Source organism: Equus caballus, chromosome 15 (assembly GCF_041296265.1).
Source record: "Equus caballus isolate H_3958 breed thoroughbred chromosome 15, TB-T2T, whole genome shotgun sequence".
Classification (NCBI taxonomy): domain Eukaryota; kingdom Metazoa; phylum Chordata; class Mammalia; order Perissodactyla; family Equidae; genus Equus; species Equus caballus.
This window is the reverse complement of record NC_091698.1, coordinates 52520925-52533268: the sequence shown is the minus strand read 5'-3', so window position 1 is coordinate 52533268 and position 12344 is coordinate 52520925. Positions and strand designations below refer to the sequence as shown.

The 12344-nt window shown below is 49.3% G+C and overlaps 1 long non-coding RNA gene across 3 annotated transcripts in view; it reads right to left on the bottom strand.

The window, feature by feature from the left end:
* LOC111768084 (uncharacterized) overlaps positions 1–12057 on the bottom strand; it is a 38637-nt gene extending 26580 nt beyond the window's left edge. Inside the window, exons 1-2 of one of the 3 annotated variants that reach the window (XR_011426422.1) lie at positions 11940–12057; positions 4239–4305 (exon numbers count right to left, since the gene is read on the bottom strand). This is a non-coding gene — a long non-coding RNA (uncharacterized lncRNA). Of the gene's footprint in view, positions 1–4238; positions 4359–4475; positions 4580–11939 lie in introns of those variants that run through there. The other 2 variants (XR_011426423.1, XR_002800117.2) reach the window with 2 other exon arrangements.
* Positions 12058–12344: the final 287 nt, after the last annotated feature.

Below are 12344 nucleotides of genomic sequence, written 5' to 3'. Positions count from 1 at the left end.
GAACACACAGGAGGCGCTGAGATGCTGCCTGACTGGTGCCTCCTTATGATTAACAGGGCCTTCCACCTTTGGGCCGGGATCCTTAGCAACTTGTAAGTCCTCCCTTACAACTGACAAGTCCTCACATATTTGCTGACGAAGATTCACCCTGAGCTAACATCGGTGCCAATCTTCCTCCATTTTGTATGTGGGTCGCCACCACAGCATGGCTGACAAGTGGTGTAGGTCTGCACCCAAGATCTGAACCTGCAAACCGGGTTGCCTAAGTGGAGTGCGCTGAAATTAACCACCAGGCAACAGGGCCGGCTGCTCAGTCATATCCTTTTAACATAACAGCATCAATCAAAGCCACAATGAGCTACCACATCATGCCTAGTAGGATGGCCACAACCAAAAAGGTAATAACAAATGGTGATGAGGATGAGGAGAAACTGGAACCCTCCTACACTGCTATAGTAATGTAAAATAGTGCAGTAGTTTTGGTAAACAGTAAGGCAGTTCTGCAATAAGTTAAACACAGAGTTACTACATGACCCAACAATTAAACTCCTAGGTATGTTCATGGCAGAATTATTCATAATAGCCAAGAGGTAGAAACAACTCAAAAGTCCACCAACTGATCAATGGATAAACGAAAGGTGGTACACCTTATGATCAAATATTATTTGGCCATAAAATATAAGGAAGTATTGAAACGTGCTACAATGTAGATAAACTGTGAAAACATTATGCTCAGTGAAAGAAGCCAGACACAAAAGATCACATATTGTACGACTCCATTTATATGAAATGTTCAGAATAGGCAGGTCCACAGAGGCAGAAAGCCAGTTGCCAAGGCCTGGGGGTAATGGCTAAAGGCAGTGGGCTTTCCTTCCTAGGGTGATGAAAACATTCTGTGATGGTTGCAGAACTCTGTGAATATACTAAAAGCCACTAAACTGTATACTTAAAAGGGGTGAATTGTATAGTGTGTGAATTTTATCTCAATTAAAAAATAACCTCATCATCAGATGCACAGGTGGGCCCCTGGCTGTGTGGAAGGCTGTTCTGGCTGTGGGACATTTAGATCTTCATGCAGTACACATGGTTAGAAGCTTGCAACTAAAGGCAGCAATGAATCCTGCAGACATGGGTGACAGGGTATGGAGTACTTCTCCAGAAGAACCTGCCTGTCAGAGATGGCAGCTTGGAGTGTCTCAGGAAAGGTCTGCCGGGAGCAGCCCCGTCCTGGCCTTTCCATGCACCTGGGAGTGGGATCCAGAGTCCCCTTGACTGAAAGTCTAGGCAAACCACTCATGGCTTGGCCAGAAGGTTCTGAAGCCAGCTTCTTGTGTAGGCTAAAGAGGAAGGCAGGTGGGCTATTGGAAGTGGGAGGATGGCAGGCAGGACAAAGCCAAACCAGCTGACACGTTAGCCACACTGAGGTTGTCTCTGAAAGTCAGTGGTGGCCACTCTACGAATAAGCCATTCAGTGTTGAGTGGCAAACTCACCCCAACGCTGCATATTTCACAGTGCTATACCCTGGGGTGGCAGGCAATGCTAGTGGCCAGCTGTTCTCAAAGTGTGCTCCTTGGTCACCAGCATCAACTGGGAGACTGGTGATGGAGGAGGGGAAGGGACAAAATCTGAGGTGGTGGTGGTTGTTTTTTGGTAGGAAGACTGGCCCTGAGCTAACATCTGTGGCGATCTTCCTCTGTTTTGTATATGGGATGCCGCCACAGCATGGCTTGATGAGCAGTGCATAGGTTCACACCAAGGATCCAAACCTGCGAACCCTGGGAAGTTCCGAAGCAGAGCACTACACCACCGGGCCAGCCCCCAAAATCTGAGTTTTAACAAGCTGTCCAGGAGATTCTGAGCCTTGCTAAAGTTCGAAACCACTGGCTTATCATCAGTTCTCATCTTCTTCCTCACTAACAGAACCCTGGTTTTGTTTGGGGTGACAGAAGCATGGACTGTCCTGCAGGCGGGGTGACCATGACACGTAGCTCTGCATAGTGAGATGCAAATTAAAGTCACTGAGTCGGGTTCTGAGAAAGCTCTGCTGGCCCGTGGGTTTTTTCCATTGTCCTTCTTCCTCTTCCTCCCTGGACCATGGACAGAAGGCTGGAGGGCCTGTAGCCAACTTGAGAGCAGGAGTACGAGGGCCACATGCTCAGGGCAGGGGCGGGGCAGAAAGATGAAGGAGCTGGGGCCACCGAGAACATGAGGGGACCCTGAGCCCGCCCTCACCACATACTTCTAGTCTAGCCCTGTGAGGCTGGGAACTTTAAACCACGAATTGTGTAAGCCACTATCTCCCAGGTTCCTGTTATTTGCAATTGAGCACAGTCTCTAACTGTTTGGGGACAAGGAGTGCTGAAAACACAGGTGTGTCCTGGCTGGAGAAGAAGGGTGAGACTTCTCTTGTTGAAACGAACAAGCGATCGCCCCTGGTGGCAGTGCCCTGTCCCTTGACTCAGCCTTGGCCGCTACATCCTGGCAGCTGGCAACTCTCACGTGTGATGAGAAATGTGGACCCGGGTGGTTCCGGGGTCAGTTCAGTGCCTCCATAGTACTCATCCAGGCCTGTGGCTTTTTCTTTTAATTCATTAATTCAATAAAGATTTGTTGAAGTCCTACGAGGTGCCAGTGCTGCCAGGGGGCGGGAATCCCCTTTCTACCCGTCTAGTGTTCTCATGGCCAGAGTAATAATAAAACGGACACAAGACCAGATTAACCGGAGACAATTCCAGTTTAATATGTAGGCATTGGAGATCACAGAGAAATGATGCTCAGAGAGTGAACAAAGCAGCAGTGTTTATATCTTTTACACACGGAAACAATAAATTTGTGAGGAATGACAGGACGAAGAAACTTAGGTTTGGGGTGTGTTAATAGTGAGCAATTTAAGCGGAGTTTTGGCTTGGGGTAGTAAATTAGCAAGGTTTGTTTCTGCAGGCTTCTCAGCCCTGAGTCCCTGGCTCTGGGGATAAGGACGCAGGGAGAGCACCTTTCAGAGGGGAGATTTTCTTCCTGCTTTCAGGGGGAACAGAGACAGGAGGGACAGAATGCCCTTCTTCCTTCTCAAGTAACTTTAATTCAAAATAATCACATGCTATTGAGGGATGTTTTGGGGTGGCCTGCCCTGGGCCCCAATACCAGGCACTGTTCTAGGTTCTGAGGAATTAAACAGGGTGCTGCTCTCAGGAAGCTCACATTTCTGCGTGTGTGTGTGTGAATAAACACATAAAAAAATAATTCCATAAAGCGTGAGGTGCCGGTATGAGCTCCGAAGAACAATGAAGCGGGAAAGAGAACAGAGCGATGAAGGGGGGGTGCTCTTAGAAAGAGGGTGGTCAGAGAGTGCCTCTCTGATGAGGTGACATCTAAACAGAGAACTGAAGGAAATGAGGGAACACGCCAGGCATCTGAGCTGAGAGCATCCCAGCCTAGCAGAACAGCCAGGGCAGAGGCTCTGAGGCTGGAATGTGCTGGAAAGATTCAAGGATCAGCAGGGATGCCAGACGCTGGCATGGAGAAAGGGGGAGGGGAGAAGGATGAGATCAGAGAGGCAGCAGGGAGCCAGATCATGCTGGGCTTTATGGACCAGGGACAGGACTTGGAATTTTATTCTTGGAGAGACAGAAAGCCATTAGAGGGCTTTGAGCAGATGAGCAATGAGACCTGACTTAGAAACAGGATCACCCAACTACCGACATCCTCTGCTCTGCCATCCTCGGTGTATTGGCTTAGCCCTGAAACTTGTGTCCTTGTGGTCACAGGATGGGTGCCCTGGCTCCAAGTGTTACATGTAAACACCACTCATGTCCAGGCTGCTGAGAGCAGCAGATAAAGCCAGATAACACTAGAGATTAACGTCACTACGAATCCACTGATCTCAATCTTATCCAGTCCCTCAATATTGCCTGAAAAACCACCTGTATTTCCCTGCCAGATTTTGCCCTTTCTCCAGAGCACCTATTTCCCGTCATCGTCATTCTCTTCAAACCTCCAACACCACTTGCTCTCCTCTCTGTAGATGGCAGACTTACTTTACAGAGAAGATAGAAAGCATCAGATGGAAATCCCCTCGACTGGCACCAAACCTGTACTTATGTCACATGTGCCCCTTCCCATGTCCTTTGCCTTGCCTCCGGGAGGGAGGCACCCTCCACTGGTGTATGGGCGGTCCACCCTGGCCCCCTCCTCATCCCATCCCTCCAGCACGTGCTCAGGGATGTGCTCTCTTGCTTACCTCTCCTTGTCTCCTGTGTTTTCAACTTCTCCCTCCTCGACTGGCTCCTTCCCATTGTCTCCTTGGTCTTAAAGAGAAACAACATATGTGAAGCGAAAGAACCTAGACACAGAATGTCAAGTGATGTAGGGTTCCATTTATATCAAATTTTCAGAATAGATGAATCCATAGAAACAGAAAGAGGACTAGAGGTTGCCAGTGGCTGAGGGGAGGTGGGAATGGGAAGTGACTACTTACTGGTTAAGGGGTCTCCTCTGTGGGTGACGAAAATGTTTGGAATCAGATAGAGACGATGGCTGCACAATATCGTGAATGTACTCAATGCCACTGAATTGTACACTCTAAAACGGTTAAATTTATGTTAATATGAATTTCACCCAATAAAAGAAAAAGAACAAAAAGAAACAAAAAAAGACTCTGAATCTCATGCTACCTTCAGACACCTCAAACCCAACATGTTTAAAACCCATCAACTCCGCCGGCCCCTCTGTCCTCTGTTTCAGTCGATGGCGTCTACACCACCGTGTGTGTCTGTGCAAGTTGTGCTGTAGACAAGAGTCCTCAGCCGGTAGAGAGTGTGGGAGATGGGCTCCGGCTTGTTCCACTCACAGACCCTCACCTTGGCAATGGCTGCATCTCCGCAGAGGGCCCTTCCCTGAATTCTTACAAAGGTATCTGTACTAGTCAGGGTTCTCCAGAGAAACAGAACCAACAGGATGTTGAAATATGAATGTTGAAATGTTGAACTATGTAGAAAGAGATTTATAATCAGGAATTGGCTCACACGGTTGTGGAGGGTGAGAAGTCTCAAGATCTGTAGTCAGAACGCTGGAGACACAGAAGAGCCAGTCGTGTAGCTCCAGTCCAAGTCCGCAGGGAACCAAGGGAGCTGATGGTGCAAGTCCCAGTCTGAAAGCAGGCAGGCTCGAGACCCAAGAAGAAGCAATGTTTCAGCGGGAGTCCAAAGGCAGGAAAAGACTAATGTCCCAGCTCAATCAGTCAGACAGCAGGAGTTCCCTCTTCCTTGCAGGAGGGTCAGACCTTTTGTTTTGTTCAGGCCTTCAACTGATTGGAGGAGGCCCCTCCAAATTAGGGAGAGCAATCTGCTTCACTCAGTCTACCAATTCAAACGTCCATCTCATCCAGAAACATCCTCACAGACACACCCAGAATAACATCTGACCAGACATCTGGGCACCCCATGGCCCAGTGAAGTTGTATGAAAATAATCATCATAGTACCTTACAGTCTAGCAGTGGGCCGAGAGTGGAACCAAATGGCTTCACCATTCCCCTGCCAGTCAAAAACCTGGGCCTCATCCTTGGCCTCTCTGTGAGCACACAGAACCATCACTCCCACTGTCCAGTCAGTTACTAAGTCCTGTCGGTTGTCTCTGTCCTCCTCTCTCCAACTCCAACACCACCACCCTGGCCCGGGCCGCCATCCTCTCTCATCTGTGATGGTGGGGAACACTGATTTCCTATCCTTCTGCTTCTAAGACTAACACCCATCCGCCCCCACCCATTTACTGTCCCCTTGGGTGACAGGCGTCCATTGGGTGGAGCTAAACAATGAAAAGACCCCAGTAAGAGCTGGGGTTCAGCCTCTTCTTTCTCTCCTCACCCTGCACCAGAGTGAGGCAGTGACTCTGCAGGGGAGGCCCACACTCACACCTGGGTGGGCCATCTCAAGGTTGAGATTGAGGGAGCAACTGGCTGGGAGCGCTAGGAAGCCCACTCAGCCCTCACGACCAAGGCAAGTTCTCTAACAGCTTTCTCAGGAGTAAAGGGGATGTCCTCCCTCCCCCAGGAGGCCTCCTGTGTGTGTTTCTCAAACTGCTTCAGAACAAGGATGGAGAAAAGCAGGGCACTAGGCTTTGATCTCCCTAACCCCCAACAGCCTGGACCACTGCTCCCGGCTTCTGACAGGTTTTGATTTCCATCAGAGACATTTATCAACAGCTCGCTGGGGCCCAGGCCCTGTTCTATTCCTTCCTGCATCTACCGGGGACACAGGAAGGAATAAAGAGTGGGAGCCCGAGACCCTGCTCTCATCAAGCCCACTTTGTAGTAGGTAAATGGGCAACAAACATGTTTTCCAAAACGGATCCATAGTATAAGCATGGAGAGTATAAGTATTATAAAGAAAATAAAGCAGGAGAAGGGTGTGGAATAATGAAGGGGGCGGGCGGGTGGGGATATTTTAGACAGAAAGATGAGGAAAGGCTCCTTGTGTGGAGGCGACATATGAGCAGAGTCCTGAATGCACACGAGGGAGTGAGTCATGCAGATATCTGAGGGGAGATCTTTCCAGCCAGGGGAGCGCATTCCAGACACCAGGAGGGAGGCAGGCTGCTGGGGACTAAGAATCCCAGCTCTGGGCAGGTGGCCCTCATGTGTGCTCCTGTCCCAACTCCTGTGTCACTAGCAGAGTGCACGTGTACTGGTTAAGGCACATGGGTTAACTTGTCTGCCTGCCCTCCAGATGGTAATCTGAGGCCAGGGGCCCTGCTTCCCAGGCTAATAGGATAGTACTGTATCCCCTGAGCCTGGCACAACGTCAGCGCTCAGTGAGTACTGACAGCAAATGCATAATTACGGTAACAGCTGTCAGTTAATTGAGCATTTACGGTGGGCCTGGCTGTGTGCTAAAGGTTTTACTGGTATTTTCTGACTCAATATTCCTAATAGCAAAGTAGGTAGCATTATCGTCCCCAGTGTATAGGGTTACACTGGGCCTCGTTGCCCTTTCTCTACAGGCACGAGGAAACTGAGGCACAGAGAGTTTAAGTCACTCACCACAGCTATACAGCTGGAAATGTACAAAAAGTGTGTAAAAAGGGGTTAGGTTTTGAACCTGGCCACGCTGACACTTGGCCATTGCCCTCAACGGCCTGTCCCATTTCTAAGACGAGGTGGTGCTGGAAAAGTACACCTAGGTGCTCAGCCCAGAGGCAGGGCGCACCCTCAGCTCGGCTCTAAGGTGGGGTTCTAACCAGAGGCTTCTGCAACAGCAGGGTCAGGAGCGACCCTTAGAAGACCCCCTGTCCCTCACATACAGCAGACTGAGCTGCAGGGCTGGGGTGATTTCAAGGCCACCTCACCATTTGCTTTTTCCTGCTCCATAGCCCAAGCTGAAACTTGACAGTGAGGATTGCAAAAGCCATTTGATCAGAGGCCCAGCACTGCCCGGCTGAGAAAACATGTTGTTATAAAGACGGTTAGTAAAGAGAGGATGCGGTTCACGGCCCGGCGCTGCCACGCCCGGCTGGAGCCCTACCGCCTGACTTCAGTGTCCCGGCCACACTGGCGAGCCGGGCAGCTTGCTCATTGCCTTAGCATTGTCGTTCTGCTTGCTGTGATGCCAACTGGCTCCCGTGTGCCCACCACTCCCTGCCACCTTGGCAGTTTCTCTGGTGCTCCTGGCGGTGCCAGGCACTAGGCCATGGTACAAATGACCCAGAGTCATTGCGGCGAGATGGACTGCATCCAGCCCCATCATTTTACAGAAGTGGAAACTGAGTCCTAGAGAGACAGAATGACTTGCCCAAGGTCCTGGGGCTAGTTGGTAGCAGAGCTAAGGGGAAACGAATGCCCAGAGAGATGCTGTGACTTGCCCAAGGTCCCGGCGCTAGTTGTTGGCAGAGCCTAAGGAAGACCATGGTCCATGGTTTCTTCCCCCTTGTCTGACTGTTGCCTCCTATCCAGCTCCTTCTCCGGTGACCCTCCATGCTGCTTTCCTCTCCAGACCTGGGAGACCGTGCTTGCCAAAGTCCCAGCACTAGTCCTGCCCACCACCTCTCATGCCCAACCACAGCAGCGACCTCCTTGATGCCTCTCAGCCTCCACTCCTGCCCCCTCCAATCCATTCTCCACCCTCAAACCAGAATGACCTCTCCGAAAACCAAGTCAGGTTGTGCCACTATCCTGTGAAAAGGCCCTGGTAACTCCTGCTCACCCCATGGATGGATCCTTAGCATGGCCTCTGGTCCTCTCCAGCCCAGCCCTGACCTGACTCTGCAGGTTTGTTCCCAGTACATCCCTTAGGCACGCCTGACATTCCAGTCACACAGCTCACCTAACTCAAAGCTGCTGTGAGGATTAAAGACTCTCTGATTGTGCACAGCCCCTGGAGCACAGTGAGAGCTCAGTGAACATTAGCAGCCCTGTAGGCTGGGCGCGTCCCCAACAGCTGGCCTCTAGAGCCCACCTGTGCTGGCTGATGGGCAAGTTCTGCTCTACTCCCTGAGCCAGGAGACATGCCCTTAGCTGTGACCCTGGCCAGGCCTGCACTCCCCAGATCCAGGGTACACGCCCCAAGAAAAGGGGTAAAATGAAGAACATCTGCCCTGCCCACTATTTCTCAGGAATTTTTCTTTTTTTTGGATAAAAAAATTGCGGTAGTGCATATGGAATGACCACACAATTTATTATTATTTCCCATCCCCTGAGAGTAGGGGAGCCGCTGTCCCCTTGGGTCCCTACAGCCGCAGCTGCAGGTCTCCACTCAGGACCGGGGAAGGATGCCAGCAATATCCACCCGTGGCACCAGGGGCATGATTGGCAGCCGGTGCTCTTTGTGTTCTAACTACTTATTACCATGTGGGGCTATTTGTAGTTTGATGAGCAAAACCACAAGGGGCCTAGTTTCACAAATGCATTGTATTACCTCCAGAGGTGAGCAAGCGGTCCCACAGCCTCACGGGATGACCTCTGTGAGCCTTCACGATGAAGGCAGATTCCAACCTGCACCAAGAACCTGACAGCTGTCAGTTCATTAGGATGTCTACCCACTTATCCATCCACCCATCCACCCACCCTCCTTCCATCTATCTATCTATCCATTTATCCATCCATCTATCCACCCATCTATCCATTTATCCAAAGGACATTAATTGTGCCCCTCTCTCTTATGTATTGCCAAATAAGACACTGTAGAAGAATACTGTGGACTGAATGTTTGTGTCCCCCCGCAGAAGTCATATGTTGAAACCCTAATCCCCAATGTGATGGTATTTGGGGGTGGGGCTTTTGGGGGGGTAATTAGGTTTTGATGGAGTCATGAGGGTGGGGCCCCTATGGTGGGATTAGTGCCTTTAGAAGAGGAGGATGGTGGCCATCTGCAAACCTGGAAGAGGACCTTCAGTGACAGCTTCTTCTGGCACCTTGATTTTGGACTTCCCAGCCTCCAAAATTGTGAGAAGTGAATATTGGTTGTTTAAGCCACCCAGTCTATGGTATTTCATTATAGTAGCCCAAACCGACTAAGACAAAGAATAAGAAAAATCAGAAAAGCAAACTAGCTCTCCCAAACTCATGTTGATCATTCCTTCCTTCCTTCCGCCGTCTTTCCTTCCCACATTTTTTATACCTGGAGGATGTCTAGGGAGTTGCTAAGATGATAAGTCATAAATAAGGTAAACTCAGGGCTTTTCATCTTTATTGTAGTTAATGAACTTATGAAATATTTCAAACGTGGAAATTATAGAGGCTAATGTAAGAGTCATCTAACTACCCATCTCCCGCTGCAATGAACATTAACCTTTGCCATATTTGCTTTGAGGTTGTTTTCTTTTTAGGAAACAGATATCACAGATCCAGTGGCATTGCCTCCCTTGATGCCACCGCCCCTCCCTTCTCTAACAGCTCTCCCCAGCAGGTGTGTAGTGTTTGGGCAGGTTTGGGTTTTTGCTACTTAGGTATAATCCCATAAACAATACCTAATACTGATTTTTATAGTTTTTGATTTTATTCACGTGATATCATACCATAAGCATCCTTTTGCAACTTGCTTTTTAATTTTGTTGGATTTTTAAAAATCGATGCTGGTTGTAACAAGTCAAGCACTACAGACGTGGATAAAGGAAAGGTAATCATCTCCATCTGCCTCTCCAGTCCCACCGCCCGAGGTAACCATTGTTAACAGGGGGAAAACGTCTTTCTGAACCTTTGCTTCTGCTCGCACAAACACACAGCGGCTCAATGCTGAGGGAAAAGCCGGGGAAGGTTCAAGACAGGCGGGGGCAACCAGGGGCAGCCACGTGGAGAGATTGCCTGTCCTGTGCTGCAGTGGTGAGAGGAAGGGCAGGCAGGGGCTGCAGAGGGAGGTGTGTAACTTCCCTGGCCGTTAACCCACAGCCTGCCAGTTTCGCAACCCACACCCCTCTCATGACAGGCCCCGCGGCCTGAAAAGTGTCCAGGGTCAGTTGACGAGCAGTGTCCTCAGGCTGGGACATGGAGAGGGTCTGCCATTGGTCAGCTGGGTGACCATGGCAAGCCGTGTAACCTTGGTAACGAAGGGACCACACAACTTCTACAGTTCTTTCTGACTGACAATTGTCATCCAGATTGTTTTAGCTAAGAGCTAACCTGCTGGTGGGTCCAAGATGTTGGAGAACCCTTTGGGAGGCCAGGCTGCCTTTAGTTGTGACTGAGAAGAGGTTCACAGATATGTTTTCTGACCGCTCCGTGAACCTGGAATGAGGCATAGATTGCCATGAAAGTTTCCAAGGTTTTTTTTGTAAAAAACTTTCTAAAAGTGACTAAGACCAGACATGTTATGCTTAGAGCTGGATTGGAATGTTTTTTATTTTCCTTGCCAAAAAGAGAGCCAATAATTAGAGCTCAAGTTTTTTTTTTTTTTCCAAATGAGTTTCATATCACTGCAAAGCAGAAGGGGACCTGAATGTGAGATTGCATGGGGCTCCATCACGGAGGCTTGCTTGGCCTTCGACCCTTGAGGCTACATGGGCTTGAAGAGAAGTATAAACCTTGCCGGGGCTTAGAAACCAAGCTCTGACATTGACCCTAAGGATCCCTCCGGTTGTTGAATTCTATAGTTCTATGTTTCTTCTCTTTCCCATTCATTCAGTCAACAAATAATATTCTTTTTGATTGTCTACTCTGTATCTGTCATTGTACCAAGAGTTGGGGATATCAATGAAAAATCAGACAAACCTCACCCTCGTGGATTTCAGAACACCTTAAAAACAATCTCAGAACACAAAGACTCCCACTCTTTGTCAATATTCCAATAATTCATTCACTCATCTTTCAAATCAAAGTGAATTGATTCCCACAACACCCTCATGCCAGAGGATGGGACAGAAATTCCTAGCCCCATTTTCCAAACAGCCAGACCAAGAAGTAATAAACATGAGAGAGGAGCATCAGCATGAACATTGCAGCCTTTAAGGAAACATCAACAGAGGGGAAAGGCTCAGATCTCCCTTCCTGAGGCCTCTATCAATCTCCTCTCCTGGGCTGGGAAAACCTGAATGTGCACATCTTCTGATTTAACGTCAAGAAGAAAGCTTTGCTTCCAGACGTGACTCAAGAATCTGGTGATGAATTCTGAAAAATGATACTGGGGTAAGAGAGGTGAGGATGACTCCTCAGGCAAATAAATGCTCCCTACCTTGCTCCAGTTCTCCAAAATGTTTAAAACCCCATTTGGCATCCTAAAAGTTGAAAATGGCTCTCTCTCTTCATTCTTTTCTTTCTCTCCTTTTACCTGGCCCAGTGTTGACCCCAAGTGTCCCACCTGCAGCCCCCACCCAGGGTGGGGTACTAACACCTCCTCGTGACCCAGCAGAGGGCCTGGTGGCCATGCATTCCTTTCCATGGATGCCATTCAATAGCCAAGCCAGGCACTCCCTAAATTGCCCAGTGGGACTTTTATACAGGGCACTTAATAACTTACCCATGCCTCTGGTTCTCCCAGCTCCAGGCTCTGGGCCAAGTTCTTCAAATGTTTTCATCAGCAGTGAAAGGGCTTCTTAGCCTTGAGGCAGAAGGCAGCGCTTTCCTCTCTTTTCCTTGCGGGTCTGTGGAGTCCCTTTCAGGCTGCTGCTCTCTCCCAGCACAGCCCACCCATCAGAAGGTGTCCACGTCCTGAATGTGGGCCTGCTGAGTGGCAAGGTGCCTCCCAACCAACTCCCCAGGCAGCCTCAAGTTGGCAGCACAGGCATAATAGATTATCTGAATCTCATCTGAGCCTAAGAATATGCTGGAGATTTTAGAACAGCAAGTGTCCATGTGTCATTAGTTAAAATGGGGAAAACGATCATCCATGCCCAACCTATCCAAAAACGCCAACCAATAGCCT